The 17097-nt window shown below is 33.2% G+C and overlaps 1 protein-coding gene across 1 annotated transcript in view; it reads right to left on the bottom strand.

Moving 5' to 3' along the window:
• The window catches only part of LOC127730314 (NACHT and WD repeat domain-containing protein 2-like), a 50507-nt gene that overhangs the window by 18805 nt on the left and 14605 nt on the right, over positions 1-17097 (bottom strand). The window lies entirely within an intron of this gene.

Genomic DNA, 17097 nt, shown 5'->3' with positions numbered 1-17097 from the left:
TTTTATTCGGTGATTGTTTATCGATAATTTTGGCTGGTAATAAACTTTCGGATCATAACTTTGATACCTCGACCAGCACAGAATCACGCTGAACGTGAAAAATACGTTAGGTAATAATGAAAGCATAAATAGAGCGATAAATATTTGTTTTTTAAAATATTTTCCATGGGTTCCTATTTGTAATTAAACTTTGACATAACAGATTTGGTCTATACACTTTTTTCTCGTTGTCGAATTTCTAACGAGAGGGTTCATGGTTAAGGTTACTGCATACGGTAAAGCTTCGGGGAGTTAGAGTTCGAGAGGACATAATTTAACAGAAGTACATTTATGAAGATTGGGATAAAATAAAGGGATTTTCCTTCAAATGAAAGTTTATGTACAACATTTTTATAGTAAAACTTAGCCATTCAAGTGTATAAAAAATATTCAACTATTTTGTTAAATTTTAAAGATCATGTGACTTTTACTTTTGCAACTTGAGGAGTAGACCAGACCAAAGTATATTTTAGAACAGGTCTGGGCGGTCTTGTCGAAATTCACTTTTGAGCAGGACTGGTTTCGTAGTTAATTACCCCGAGTTAACTTCAGTAGCGGACCTATTAAAAGTTAAATTCAGTAGTGGACCTTTTAAAAGTTAACTTCAGTATGAAGTTTTCGGCAGACATGAAAACAGCCTTAGGAAAAATTCCGTTTTTAATATTACATTGACTTTGGTCCTAGGACTGTCGAAGCAGTCATTAAACCTGTCGCAAGCTTAAGTTATTGCTATGTGTTTCTTTATTCTACATTGGCTAGAGGTATATGGGGAGGGTTGGGATCTCACAAAACATGTTTAACCCCGCCGCATTTTTGCGCCTGTCCCAAGTCAGGAGCCTCTGGCCTTTGTTAGTCTATTATGTTTTTTAATTTTAGTTCATTTATATGTTTTGGAGTTTAGTGTGACGTCCATTTTCACTGAACTAGCACACAATTTTAGTTAGGGGCCAGCTAAGGACCACCTCCGGGTGCGGGATTTTCTTGCTGCATTGAAGACCTATTGGTGGCCTTCGGCTGTTGTCTGCTCTTTGGTCGGGTTGTTGTCTCATCAGGCTAACTTTGACCAGATAAAATGTCTGGTCATCAAGCTAACTTTGGACAGACAAAATGTCTGGTCATCAAGCTAACTAGTTGTATAGGTTATGACCGCACTCATCTTTATCTAAGGATAAAGGGAAACAATCGCAGTTCTTATCTAAAACTTTAGATAATTTTTGGGTGCGTTCTTTATGTTGTCAGTGTTTAAAATTAAAAATCTAAGACACGGGACTTTTCAAATAACCGGAAAATATAATTCATCAACTCTCTATCAATTTGGAAGAAATCAATTGAAAATATTTATGTCCATTTCAAAAGCAATTATGAAAAGCCATAAATGATTAATTGTCATAAACGACCACTTTTCTTTCATTATTTCATCATCATCGCCCTCAATTATCTGTCATTTGATAAGATACGTTGTTTTATTTGTTGCCGTAAATGAAAACACAACTTCCGGTCTAACATTGTCGAACAATTATCAATTCCATCTAATTTCTAGATTATTTTCAATGACAACATTAGAGCTTAAAGTGGAGTTAATTATAACAAATGGTTTGGTGAATTTGCAGAAATGAAGTTCAAACAAATGTCTTAAAATAGTTTCAAAGTATGAATTATTGCTATTTGTGAGGAGAAATTATAATAAGATTTCACAAAAGCATAATTATTGAAGGACTGACGAAGTATCAAAAATACAAAATAAAAACATGATCAGAAAGTTACAGTCCTTTCCTTTAAGACAAATTATACTTTTATATACATGTATATCATGTTCAGAAGTCTAGTAAACTTTAATAGATATAAGAAGATGTGGTATGAGTGCCAATGAGATAACTCTCCATCCAAGTCAAAATTTATAGAAGTAAACCATTATAGGTCACAGTACGGTCTTCAACACGGAGCCTTGGCTCACACCGAACAGTAAGCTATAAAGGGCCCCCAAAATTACTAGTGTAAAACCATTCAAACGGGAAAACCAACTGTTTAAAGCTGTTTTCTGACATGATTGATTTCAATATTACTTTTTGTACCAATGAAAGCACACTTTTTAAAAACGAATTAAAAATATCTTTGTTTTGTAACAGGCCGCAAAAAGGAGCTTACACTTTTATATACCGATCATCAAAAAGGAGCTTACACTTTTATATACTGATCATCTATTATGTTTTAGTCACACTACGTTATTAATCAAACGAATGATCTTCTGTATTTTTAAAGGTATTGTGTATCCATTCATGAGATAACTTCTTTTATGTGTGCCACATCATTCTCTCAATTTAAGGCCAGTTTGTGTACTAAAATTTCAATAAGACGCATACCGCCTATTCTTGGCCCTCATTCCTATCCACGTAAAATTTTTCACTTCCAAACATTTTATGGGGGCGGGATCAATATACCGTTATGTATACATTAGACCGTACTGGTTACCGGAACTTTGGATACACCAAACCAGTGATTTCATATCTGAGAAACAGGCAATATATGCTCTCAATTTTAGAATTCATTCAAACAATTTTTATATTATTCAAAATTATCAGTCAATATGCGTCCTACAAGGATCACCAGTACTTTAACTATCATTTGATATCTTAATAACTAAAATATATATTCTATAGTTTTATATTTACACCTATGCGTAGGAACTATTACGTTTTAAATATGTACTACTTTCTAGTCTGTTCTTTTTTGACCGGGCCCGATTTGGTGGTGATAAATTTTACAAAGTCTATCCAAATCATTTTGCAAATAATTCCACTAACGCTAGGAGCCGTCTTAAAATTGCAGTGAGGTGATTTTTTTTGGATCCGTGTTGAAGGCCTCACTGTGACTTTGAGATGAAGAACAGCAATAAAAGCGCTGTTCCTGTACTCTTTGTTGTGTTTTTTGCTGTGCATTTACTGATTTTGTGTCATGGATGGATATCCCATATCCTGTGTTTTTCTTTGAAGTTGCATATTTAAAAAAAAAACATAAGATATTTCTATAGCTTCTAAAAGAGATTTTATACCAGTTTTGTAACACGTTTTCGATTGGTGTTTAAGAAGTAAAAAATAGATTACACTATTTCAAATTCTGCTTTGCTCACGATTTCCCTTCATAGAGAGATAAATATTTCTCGTACCACACCTGGGACTATTAGTCCCAGACCACACTAATCATGGAGTGTGATATAAACAAGTCATACATCTGCTCTAAGTTCGTTAATTTGATTGGCCTATTCTACAATGAAAAACGAAATAGCTACATTTTCATTGGCTGTTCGTTAGATAAAAGGATTGAAAATCTACAATTTTAAAGCCAGTTATTCATTGGGTACATACTTAAATATCTTAATTTGGGTAGATGGTTGTTCACTATTGGGTATTTAACATTTGTGTTGATTAGTTTGATCGCAACCCCGCTTTGGTCTTTTCGAAATACGACAGCAAGGTTGCAGACGACGAAAATTTGACGAGAAAATAATCTTCTTAAAAACCCACCACTCTCCCATTGTAAATATTTTATGTTATTTGTTCTGAATGGAAGTAAGAAACCAAAAACTGCTTTTAAGATTATATTTCAGCTTATTTCTGGTAATGGTACCGAGATAGGAGAGTAGGAGACAACTAGTGAACATAATGTAGATGTAAAAGTTGGACATTGGCAGACTGACACATTTCGCTGTGCTGGATTTAACATTCATATATTCAGTGAACAGTTATGAAAGCCTCTGATTACCAGGGTTCATCAGTCAACTTCTCGTACCAGACATATTACTTAAATATATTTATATTAATGATCTGCCATAATTTGCGGTAGCTACATTATGATTTACATATATATTAGATACAGACATTGGTAAATATATTTAAGAGCAAGATTGCCAATTTTATATACATATTATATATCATATATGTTATATTTTATTCAAGATAAAGCTGTGGCCAAATACTGCCAAAACCTTATTATCTATTTGTTATTTTTGGTCCTCAAGGATAAATGATGACTAGGAAAGGTCGTGACGCCAGCTTAAAATCTCCTAAACTGTGAGCATCGGTCGGTACAGTAAATGAGCTATGTCACAGATTTTGGTAAAACTTTGCATACAACTTTGGCTCGTTAAACTTGAAATGAAATCGAAACAAATACGACTTATAATTCGATGACGTTACGCTTATTTCGACGTGTTATGCTAAATTTATTTTTACATATTATACCACTTTGAATGGTGTGCACTATAAAAACAAGGTCGGTGACCTTACTCTTATTTTACATTATTAAAACGGAATTTTAAGGCTCAACAACATATCATTTTTACAAGAAAAATCTAAAGATTTGTAGTTGGAAATCTGATGATTTTATAACAAAATTAAGAAAGTTTTTCGCCGATTTTTTTTTTTTTATTTTTATACAAATGGTCACCTATTTGAAAGAATAAATTCACTAATGTTTCAGAAAATAAAAGAGATAAAAGCAGTATTCAGGCAAAGTTCAAGGAGCCAAAGTTGTATGCATAATTTTACCAAAATCTGTGACAAAGCCTATTTCCTGTATTTTGGCCTTAAGCGACGACACAAAAACGTCAGATTCTCCCACCAATATATCAGTCTGGATGTCGACTTATCAATCGAAACAACAAAACAGGTAATACAAAGAGATTTTTCACCTTAAGAGAAATAGATAATAAGATAAAGCTTGAAGCATCATAAATGGCATTTTAAAGTAAAACAATGCCAATTATAGTTTTTCAGAACTTATCATCTGATGAGTCAAACCACTTTCATCTGATTTATACAATTGGGTCTTATGCAATGCTATTAAACCACTGTCCTAGTTTATGAGGAGGTTTAAGCTCTCGCAAACATGTTTGAACCCGCCAAATTTCTTTATATGCCTGTCCCAAGTCAGGAGCTTGTAATTCAGTAGTTGCAGTTAGTTGCTGTCTGTCATAATTGTTTTTTCTTAATTTTTGCCTCGTTAGAATTGTTTCAAATTTTGTCATGTCGGTAGCTTAATATGCTGCAAAGGTTTTGCTCTTTGTAAAAGGCCGTACCGTGACCTATAGTTTTCTACATCCAGGTATTTTGGACTCGGGCCGATACTTTAATGTATTTATGACGATTTATGATTGATTGATTGATTGATTGATTGATTGTTGTTGTTGTTTACGTCCAGTTGAAAAAATACTTCATGCATATTCAGGAAGAGAACAAATTAGAATAAATCCAATAGATAGGTTCTACAAAGTGGGAGAACAGGGTGAATGGTGAGAAATTGTGATTGCCACTAGAAATTTATATGTTGGATAGGGCAGATATTTTGCTACTAGCAGGTTACTAACTGGGCACAAATGACTTACAAATCACAATGCATGCTTCAATACACTAGAATAAATATTACATGTACGAAAATAACAAAATAGCAATAATTTGCAATGACTGAATTATTTAAGTACCGGAAGCTGTAATCGACGTTATTGGGTCTTTGACTGAAAAGCTTTAGCTATAAAGCTGCGTCATTTGAGTGCTTTATCGTGAGCAATAAATGTTAACCGGAAATACCTGCCACGCGAAAACAACTGAAACACAAGGTGCTTTAAAACATTTTTATTTCACGTTATAGCAGAATATCGGTAAGACATGAACATAATTGAAAATCGACTTACAATTCATTGAAAGCTGCATTTAAAAATTGCTCTATTATACTAACTTAAATCAGCAAATTATCTATGATGCTTCGGAAATAGACTTCCAAGAGCGACCTTGGTCGATACATGAATTATGTAACAATATTTCAGTAGATTTGAGGTTGACAATTTGTTGACCTACAGAATTTCCTGGCATCGGATATGATTACATTTATTAGGATATGCTCAGCACCGTGTAACTCTCAGTAACGATTAATAAAGCAATTTTGAAGGATATTTGATTATATCCATGACAAAGTAAAGCATTGGATATTGGATTTGCTACTTTATTTATTATAAACTTCGGACTTTCACTATCTCTTATTTGTTACATTACTTTTTATCCACCACATACACTCACATTTCACCTTTAAAGGTATAATTGTTTATGAACTGAGTAAGAGTATCAATGTTTACCAACACAACATCGATATTTCTGCCTATTTTTGATAAAAAGAATGGAGGGAATTCGTGTTGATCGAAATATTGTTATATTTGTTGTTCAACAAATGCGTGAACAATCTATCAAAATGAAAAATAAAGATATGTCAAATAAAAGTTGTATCAATTATGTTTTATTTATATTTCTGATGACAATTATATTTTCATTATCAATTGTAGTCATTAAAAAGTTAATTATTGACAGAAGACTGTTATTTATAGTTAATCAATAGCTTTATCAGTTCTCAAGTACAGGTCGTTACTAATGCGATACTCGAGTTTCCTGTATAAAGTTCACCTCGCCAATACAATGTGCAAATAATTCAATAATATGAAATAAGTTCCATTAACAAACTGATACCTCATTCAATATAATGCTTGACCTAGGACTTGTTCAATAATTTCAACATACGAATATAAACTATTATATACCAATATAAAGCGTGACGAAAGTCTCCATTGCTAATTTCATAAAAAAAAATCCTTTTCAATGTTCCAATTGATACATGTACATCGTATTTAGGGAAATTACAAAATAATTAACATCTCAATTACTTGAAATAATTTGGCATAATGTGATTTTTTAAGACCTGAAATATCGATTATTTCGTCTTCTGTTTTGTTTTAAAAGACATTATTACAATAAACAAAATATCCAGAAAGGGTTCCCCGGAACCCTGTGATTTGCCTGCCATTGCTGTTGTCAGTGTAAAAGTGCAATGCTGATTGTCAAAAAAGTCCATTTATCAGTAAAATTCAGAAAAAGTTCCACCAATTTTTTTTCTTCCGATGCTATTTTCTGTATATCGCGAAAAAAACTCATTTCTAAGTCATATAAAATCACTTTGTAATTAATACTTGTTTTTACAATCAAATAACTCTATTGGTATCCGGGATTTGGAAATATGTATTACCAGATCAAGCATCTTATAACTTCTCTTAAAACTTTGACTCGTTTGCAATGAAACATTCACATAAGCTTTCTTATACAATTATGCCTTTGTTCACCTCACATTTCATGTCTTTAATATCTAAGTGAATTGGCGTATTCACATAGAAAAAAAAAACCATTTCAACAGATAATGAGCTCTGCTCATATTTTTCTAGCCTGCCTTTTTGAGCACATACCTAATACTTCACCCTTTTCAAGATACTCAGCAATCATACAATAAATAGGATCAAGTTTTTCTACAGTCTAAAAATAAATCTTGACTGAGTCTGTCGATGATGTTCTGACGCCAACGAAAACATTGTTGTTTCAAGTGGATATATACAGCCTCAAAAAAAATTTCTTGTTTTTATTCTAAAAATCACATGACCTTTTGTGAATAGTGATTCTTTGATAATACATATAAGCATAAATTGTCCTTTTTTCAGCAACCAGTTAATATGTTCTATAAGAAACCAACAATATTTAACATACGTACCGAGACATAGGATATATACAGTCGTATTCACAGACGGTCAATGATGTATCATTGTCATCAAGGGGTACCTTGTAAAATGCCCCCCCCCCCCCAAACCACCACCACCAAAAAAAACATTACTGCTTCAATGTTAGTCTTGACAATTGCACATAATATCTATCATGAATCCTTTTTCTTAAATTTTATCAAATTTAATTACAATAACATAACCTCATTGTTTAAGATCGCAAAAGGAAAATCAAAATAAACTCTCGATAATATTCATTATAATTAAACAATCACTTAACATCCTATTTTATTAGAGAAGAGAAGAAATAAAAAGAAAACAAATCCTGACTTGTTCTATGTGACACAGCGGTACATTGTCGTCTCCATCGGGTTTCAATCAAAATAATAAGGATCGATTGAACGATATGGTATCGATAATACGAGATATACGTACCATGATACCGGTATGGTATTGATAATACGAGATATACGTACAATGATAAAAGATATACGTACAATGCTACGAGATATACGTACAATGATACGAGAAATACGTACAATGATACGCAATGACGCACTTCCTGAATTTATCTATTTCAACAATTATAAATATGTTTTAAATTATTTTTAAAACCATACTATTATAAAACTGATCCTTTACCGAACTTTCATTGAAATGAAACTTAATCCAGTATTTAGTCTATTCTTCTCAATTTGAGAAGTGGAAAAGGGAATGATTAATTGACAAAAAAGTACCGTGTATTTGCATTTTGATGTTTACATAAAATGTATGCTATTGTTAAAAGTGCAATTCAAATTCAAATCAATGTACAAACTATTACAACAATGGTTTGAGAGGTGATTCGTATTTTTACGTGTACATTAACTATAGTTATATATGCCTTCATGACTTAGTTCGTAACCTTTTAAAAAATAAATCGTGACTGAAAAATTATAAACTTTTTTTTAAATATGTGGTTTTCTGTAGACATCGATTTATACTTTCAAATACATTCATATATCTATCCTTTCTGTCCCTCCATTGTATAATTCTTCAGAGAATTTTTCACTAAACATCTAAAATCCTTCGTAATAAATCATTCTTCTATCAACCCAAAAGCTTACAATAGTCGACACACCTTAAGAAGTCCAAACATGAAATCCTTTAATAAATATTGTGCAATTCAAATGGAAAACTTGTCGGCTAGTCATAAATCATACCGAGGGGTAAAGATTTCAAAACCTTAACACACTTCAATCATTTTAATACGTCTTAAGGTTAAATGTTTTATTAATACACTTAACTGAAGGACTAAATATAAATAATCCAATTCTACATTTATTACATGGAGCATATTTTAGAGTCATATTTATTACTTGTTAATCTTTTGTAAGTTGAATATTTATTTGGTTCATTGAAAGTTAATGTAAACTTCATAAATTTATGTCAAAATAGTTACAATAAACTTCGCACTCTCCATTCAGTAATAATCTATTTACTCAGTCAGACGCTTAGCCTAATCTTCAATTTAATTAACACGTTGGTTTAACAAAACAGTTTTTTTAAAGAAACTCTATATAACGGTTATTCAGCCGATGTTTATGTCTGACAGTTCATCATGTTATAGTCATCAGAGGAATGATAATACTAAGCAGTCAGATTATACTGCATTGTTTAATGTTGATGTGTTGTATTTTTTTCATATTTCATTTCAATTTTAGTGAATTAAGTTATTGATTTTTCTTGTTCCAGTTGTTTTAATGGCTCTCTTACGGACTATGATAGAAGACTGATATTGTACTAGTTCTGTCACTGACTGATTTTGTACTAGTTCTGTCACTGATTATAGAAAGCTATTTTAGTACTGGTTCAGTTACTGGCCATGGTACACGACTGATTTTGTATGGTTCTACCACTGACTGATTTTGTATGGTTCTACCACTGACTGATTTTGTATGGTTCTACCACTGACTGATTTTGTACTGGTTCTACCACTGACTGATTTTGTAATAGTTCTGTCACTGACTGATTTTGTACTGGTTCTGTCACTGACTGATTTTGTACTAGTTCTACCACTGACTGATTTTGTACTAGTTCTGTCACTGACTGATTTTGTACTAGTTCTGTCACTGACTGATTTTGTACTAGTTCTACCACTGACTGATTTTGTACTAGTTCGGTCACTGATTATAGAAAGCTATTTTAGTACTGGTTCAGTTACTGGCCATGGTACACGACTGATTTTGTATGGTTCTACCACTGACTGATTTTGTACTGGTTCTACCACTGACTGATTTTGTACTGGTTCTGTCACTGACTGATTTTGTACTGGTTTTGTCACCGACTGATTTTGTACTAGTTCTGTCACCGACTGATTTTGTACTAGTTCTGTCACAGACTATATAAAGCTATTTTAGTACTGGTTCAGTTACTGGCCATGATACACGACTGATTTTGTACAGGTTCTGTCACTGACTGATTTTGTACTAGTTCAGTCACCGACTGATTTTGTACTAGTTCAGTCACCGACTGATTTTGTACTAGTTCTGTCACCGACTATTGAAAGCTATTTTAGGACTGGTTCAGTTACTGGCTATGGTATACGACTGATTTTGTTCTGGTTCTGTCACTAACTGATTTTGTAATAGTTCTGTCACTGACTATGGAAAGCTATTTTAGTACTGGTTCAGTTACTGGCCATGGTACACGACTGATTTTGTACAGGTTCTGTCACTGACTGATTTTGTACTAGTTCTGTCACTGACTGATTTTGTACTGGTTCTGTCACTGACTGATTTTGTACTGGTTCTGTCACTGACTGATTCTGTACTAGTTCTGTCACTGACTGATTTGTACTAGTTCTATCACTGACTGATTTTGTAATAGTTCTGTCACTGACTGATTTTGTACTGGTTCTGTCACTGACTGATTTTGTACTAGTTCTGTCACTGACTGATTTTGTACTAGTTCTGTCACCGACTATAGAAAGTTATTTTAGTACTTGTTCAGTTACTGACCATGGTACACAACTGATTTTGTACTGGTTCTACCACTAGCTGATTTTGTACTAGTTCTGTTACTGAACTGATTTTGTACTAGTTCTGTCACCGACTATGGAAAGCTATTTTAGTACTGGTTCAGTTACTGACCGTGACACGACTGATTTTGTACTGGTTCTGTCACTGACTGATTTTGTACTGGTTCTGTCACTGGCTGATTTTGTACTGGTTCTGTCACTGACTATGGAAAGCTATTTTAGTACTGGTTCAGTTACTGACCATGGTTCACGACTGATTTTGTCCTGGTTCTGTCACTGGCTGATTTTGTACTAGTTCTATCACTGAATGATTTTGTACTAGTTCTGTCACTGACTGATTTTGTACTAGTTCTGTCACTGACTGATTCTTTACTAGTTCTGTCACTGACTGGTTTTGTACTAGTTCTGTCTCCGACTATAGAAAGCTATTTTAGTACTGGTTCAGTTACTGGCCATGGTACATGACTGATTTTGTACTGGTTCTGTCACTGACTGATTTTGTACTAGTTCTGTCACTGACTGATTTTGTACTAGTTCTGTCATGTCACTGACTATAGAAGGCTAATATAGTACTGGTTCAGTTACTGACCATTGTACACGACTGATTATGTATTAGTTGTGTCACTGACTGAGTTTGTACTAGTTTTGTCACTGACTGAATTTGTACTGGTTCTGTTACTGACCATGCTACAAGAATGATGTTGTACAAGTTCTGTCATGGACAAAAATAGAAGGCTTATATTGTACTGGTTTTGTCGCTGACCGTGATAGAAGACTGACCAAATAGTTAACCTAGTACTATTTAAACTCGGCCACGTGTTATTGTGTATCATTGTGAGTAATGGTAGTTTTCTCACTTTGTTGTTTGCATTCACATGGTTTTGTCTGAAGATTATTTTAAATAATCAGCTGTTTCTTTTTTTTTACAAAGCTGGTAAGATTAAATCTTATTGAGCTATATTGTATATGGTGTAAGTATCTGTTCATAGTTGAACCCGTATGATAGTATCAATATGTATGTTCATTTAGGAAAAAGAGACTAAACGTACCAAAGCGGCAATCAAAATTCATAACTCGAAGAAAAACGACAATACCATGAAACTAGAGGCTCTAAAGAGCCTGTGTCGCTCACCTTGGTCTATGTGCATATTAAACAAAGGACACAGATGGATTCATGACAAAATTGTGTTTTGGTGATGGCGATGTGTTTGTAGATCTTACTTTACTGAACATTCTTGCTCCTTACTATTATCTCTATCTATAATGAACTTGGCCCGGTAGTTACAGTGGAAAATATTTTGTAAAAATTTACAAAAATTTACAAAATTTATGAAAATTGTAAAAAATTGACTATAAAGGGCAATAACTCCTTAAGGGGTCAATTGACAATTTTGGTCAAGTTGACTTATTTGTAGATCTAACTTTGCTGTACATTATTGCTGTTTACAGTTTATCTCTATCTATAATAATATTCAAGATAATAACCAAAAGCTGCAAAATTTTCTTAAAATTACCAATTCAGGGGCAGCAACCCAACAACGTGTTGCCTGATTGGTTTGAAAATTTCAGGGCAGATAGATCTTGACCTAATGAACAATTTTATCCTCATCAGATTTGCTCTAAATGCTTTGGTTTCAGAGATATAAGCCAAAATCTACATTTTACCCCTATGTTCTATTTTTAGCCATGGCGGCCATCTTGGTTGGTTGGCCGGGTCACCGGACACATTTTTTAAACTAGATACCCCAATGATGATTGTGGCCAAGTTTGGTTAAATTTGGCCCAGTAGTTTTAGAGGAGAAGATTTTTGTAAAAGTTAACGACGACGGACGACGACGACGACGACGGACGACGACGCCAAGTGATGAGAAAAGCTCACTTGGCCCTTTGGGCCAGGTGAGCTAAAAAAACGAAAATCGATGAAAAGAAAAACAATAGTTTACAGAACACTACAAGTAAATAGAAAACTAAAGACCGAGCAACAATCCCCGCCAAGACCCGAGGTGATATCAGGTGCTTCGGAATGGCAAGCACATCCTTCTCCGCGTGTGGAACCGGCGTCTTGCTCATGGAAAGTACAAGTTCGGTGATGTCCAACACAAACGAAGAAAGAGGACGGGGTTACGGTTATGACAGTTGGGACATATCCATGGTTATCCACGTTCATTTTCTATAAAGAGATTACTCTATCTATATTACATTATACATATTTATTAACAGGTTAACTCCTAACTATCCTACTGCCTGTCGATACTTTTATTTTGGCATTGCACAAGTCATGTATTCTTTGACTGTCCATGACGTTAAAACACTAAATCCCTGGGATGTGTTTTAGTTGATTTTAGTCTCTGATGCATGATTATTTTTTATTAATTGTTTTTGGCTTTTAACTAGCTTTCAGTAACTGCGAGTACTCTCAAATCGTACTTTCGTGTTAATTTGACCTGTTGATACAATTTGTAATGTATTTTTGTTACTTAATGTTACTTGTTCAGTGTTCTATCTAGTCTATTTTTAATATATACCACCTTTGATAAGTGTTTAGCATGACGATAAATTTTCTCTTATGTTCTCGTACTAGGAACAACAAAATTATTTATTTTGTAAACATTATTTCCGTACTCCATGTATACCTTACAACAAAATTATTTTTATTTACCTGTGTACGTTATTTTATTTGGCGGCATTTTGTCCAAGGTTATGGTTGTCTTTCTGATATTGTTAAATATCTAACTCTCTCGTTTTATTAATTTTGTATTTACATTGTGTCATAGATCAAATTTATTCGTTCAGTGTATGTTCACTTGTTTTTGTTAATATGCCTTATGATTGAGTTAAGCCATTTCAATTGATATTTTATAGTGTGTCTTTCTATGTTGTGATGTTACACTATTTTTTTTCAGGTAGGGTGAAGGTTGGCGCCTATTAAACGTTTAAACCCGCTGCATTTGTTTGCACTTATCCTAAGTCAGGAACCTGATTTCCAGTGGTTATCGTTTGTTGATGTGGTTCATAAGTGTTTCTCGTTTCTCGTTTTTTATATAGATTAGACCGTTGGTTTTCCTGTTTGAATGGTTTTACACTAGTCATTTTTGGGGCCCTTTATAGCTTGCTGTTTAGTGTGAGCCAAGGCTCCGTGTTGAAGGCCGTACTTTGACCTATAATGGTTTACTTTTACAAATTGTGACTTGGATGGAGAGTTGTCTCATTGGCACTCATACCACATCTTCTTATATCTATGAATATAAATCTTGTTTTATCGGATGGCTGTCTCACTGAAGTTAATCCCATAAATGTATCTCTCTTTACATTCCTTCTTTTAGTGAATTGAACGGTATATAGTGATTGGATTTAAGTACGTTAGTACTTCCTCTTAATGTGTCCATGGCTCCTCTTTGATCAATGACTGGCCTTTTACGTGGCAAAACATGGACTTTTCCATTTTTACAAAAGGGATAGGAATCTTTTTTGTTAACTACTCATAAATTACAGGTTTGGGTTCAATGAAACTTTCATACGATATTTTTCGTTGGGCACCTCCTGTACTCTTAATCTTTGATCCAAGTGATTTGTGGGATTTCCTACAGCAAAACATAGACTTTGATATATCCACAAAAGAGGGCGAAGGCATTTTGTATCCGTAATTAATCTGAAAAATGTCTTAAAGCTTTTAACTTATTCAAAAGTGTAATATATAATGGCTTTTTATTTGGCCGCTCTAAACATCTGGACTTTATGGTATTAAAGTGGAATTTGCTTTTTACAATCACCATGACACGATGATCATGAAGCTAATTCAACTGTAACAGGGAAAACGTCAATTCTCAGAACAAACAACAGAAACGTAGTATATCTCATTATTTACAATCTGTTTACATCTACAAAAAATAAACTGACTACAATAAAAAGATATAAAAGGACATGGTGATAGATAGTAATCAGAACAATCAGGCGGTAGATAGCAATCAAAATAATCAGGTGGTAGATAGTAATCAGAATAATCAGGTGGTAGATAGTAATCAGAACAATCAGGTGGTAGATAGTAATCAGAACAACCAGGTGGTAGATAGTAATCAGAACAATCATATGGTAGATAGTAATCAGAATAATCAGGTGGTAGATAGTAGTCAGAACAATCAGGTGATAGATAGTAATCAGAATAATCAGGTGGTAGATAGTAATCAGAACAATCACATATTAAGATCCAGGATATAAAGATACTAAAGATATGTCAAATGCAGAAATTATCATCCTACCGAAACATGCATGTTAACTTGGCAACTTCTTAAAATTGTTCCGCATTTTATCTCCTACATGTTCTAAAAATTGTCTACTATAGCTCAAATAAACGACATGATATCTGCCAATCTTTAATTTGTTGTGAATGAGCGAAACATAAAAGGATTATTTCCGTAATAAAAACGTATTTGGTGTTTTGGTCCCTGATTTTAGAGATAATCACCAATGTCAATGAACACCTTGAGTGAATAGTGAGTGGTATTTGTTAACTTTTATTTGCTACAAAGACACAATGAATCTTTTATTTGCTATAATGCACAAACATCCAATAAAGGGACAATGTAATAAGAAAAAAAATCATAAACCAAAAGAGAAAGGTAAATATTTTAATTAGTATTCTATAATTACAAAATTATCACTAAAAGTGATATTCTAAAAGTAATATTGTAAAGTTTTGAGCGTGTCTTGTAAGATTATAATTAAATGTATTCTAATGTAATGACCTTCTAAAAATACATAGTGCTAAAATTGAACGAAGATTTGGCAGAACTTTTTTGAACTCGTGATTTTTATCGAATTATAATAATTCATGAAATGCAGGCCTGTTTCAAACTATTTTTTTGGGGGGTGCAGAAGTAAATTTCACAATATCTAGCAATATGTAAATATAATTTTTGGAAATCATAAGTAATTAAGAAAAAAATCAAAAGTTAAATTTAGCTACTGACTTGCAGCTGAAACTGTTATTTAAGTTCACAGAAGTTTAGAAATAGCACCTATATGTCTATGTACATGGCATGAAATATTGGCCACTGGACGTTAAGCATCCTAAAATCAATAAATCAATCTATGTACTTGAAGAACTCGGTAGACTTCATACTGAAATTGTCACAAAGATGTTAACGTATTAGAATTGTTTATTGAACTACAGTAGATGGTGGGCAGTTATTGTGTATTATGGACAAAAGTATAAAATGTTAAAATTATAAACCATTTTGTAATAATAACGCTAAACTGAAATGGTTTGTATCCATTAAACCTTCTATAAATCTCTCATTTGTCATTTCTTTTGCAGGACCACGTTCCTTCCGACACGACATAGTTAAAATCACATTCATTTCGACAAGAAAGGGGAGGTCCTATTTATTCACAACATATCAGTGGTCAAGCAAGGATCTATATTATGATTACAATATAAATCCTTGAGTCAAGCAAAGCTCAGTTTATTAATTATGTGACGCAATGGTGGTGTTTTTGAAATTTGAAATGAAAATGTAAGTTATATGCCCAAAGGCATAAAAAGAACTCATTTCAGTCACTGTAATTTTTTCGGTTGTTACTTTGGATTAAAAAAAAACGAAAAGTCCGACTGTAGGCGCATAAAATATCGAAAGAAATGTCATATCAACAGAGTATAGCGGTAACAATCTACAGAGTGTAGCGGTAACAATCTACAGAGTATAGCGGTAACAATCTACAGAGTATAGCGGTAACAGCCCTGTCCGAAGGATACGAACATAACGGGGATTATGAGTGCGTCAGTTTTTAGTTAGCTTTACACCTTCAAGATACATAATATGTTTAACACTTTATAGATGGACCAGTGAAAGGTATTTAAAACAGGCCCTATGGGCCAGTAAAATAAGAATCAGATTTTGTAATATTGCATAAACAGAGGCAGGACAATTTTAGGGGGACCGAAAGTTATTCATTTCAACAAGCCCTTCTGGACAGCCAAATGACAGTTTTTTTACGACTAATTGAAAGCGTGCTAATGTGGACTTTGAAAGTTAAATACTGATATAATGTATCTATGAAAGAAACTAAAATGTCTACGTATGTATTCAGTCGCGTGAAAATCTTCTCTTCCGATCACGAATGACTAATCAGATAAGATGTTTCCATGTATTTCAATTTCAATTTTTACGATTGAAAATTTAATACACCTGTGTATTAAATGGGGAAGGGAATTTCTTTAGATTAATAAAAATTATACAGCCAAGATCGAGTCTTTTTCACTATGGCGCTACATCACAACATGTTTTTATTACGACAATTTGATGTTAAAATAAGAGGAAGGCTTCTTTTTGTTTTTAAAGAAAACTTCAGACAAAACCACGCCTATAACACTACAATGAAGAGGACGGAGATATATCGAGTGCAAAAAACTAAAAGTGTGGCTATAAATTCTTATATCATAAAGGGTTGATGCCTCAAA

This window comes from Mytilus californianus, unplaced genomic scaffold (genome assembly GCF_021869535.1).
Source record: "Mytilus californianus isolate M0D057914Y unplaced genomic scaffold, xbMytCali1.0.p SCAF_2, whole genome shotgun sequence".
Taxonomy (NCBI): Eukaryota; Metazoa; Mollusca; class Bivalvia; order Mytilida; family Mytilidae; genus Mytilus; species Mytilus californianus.
This window is presented reverse-complemented; position numbering and strand designations above follow the sequence as displayed.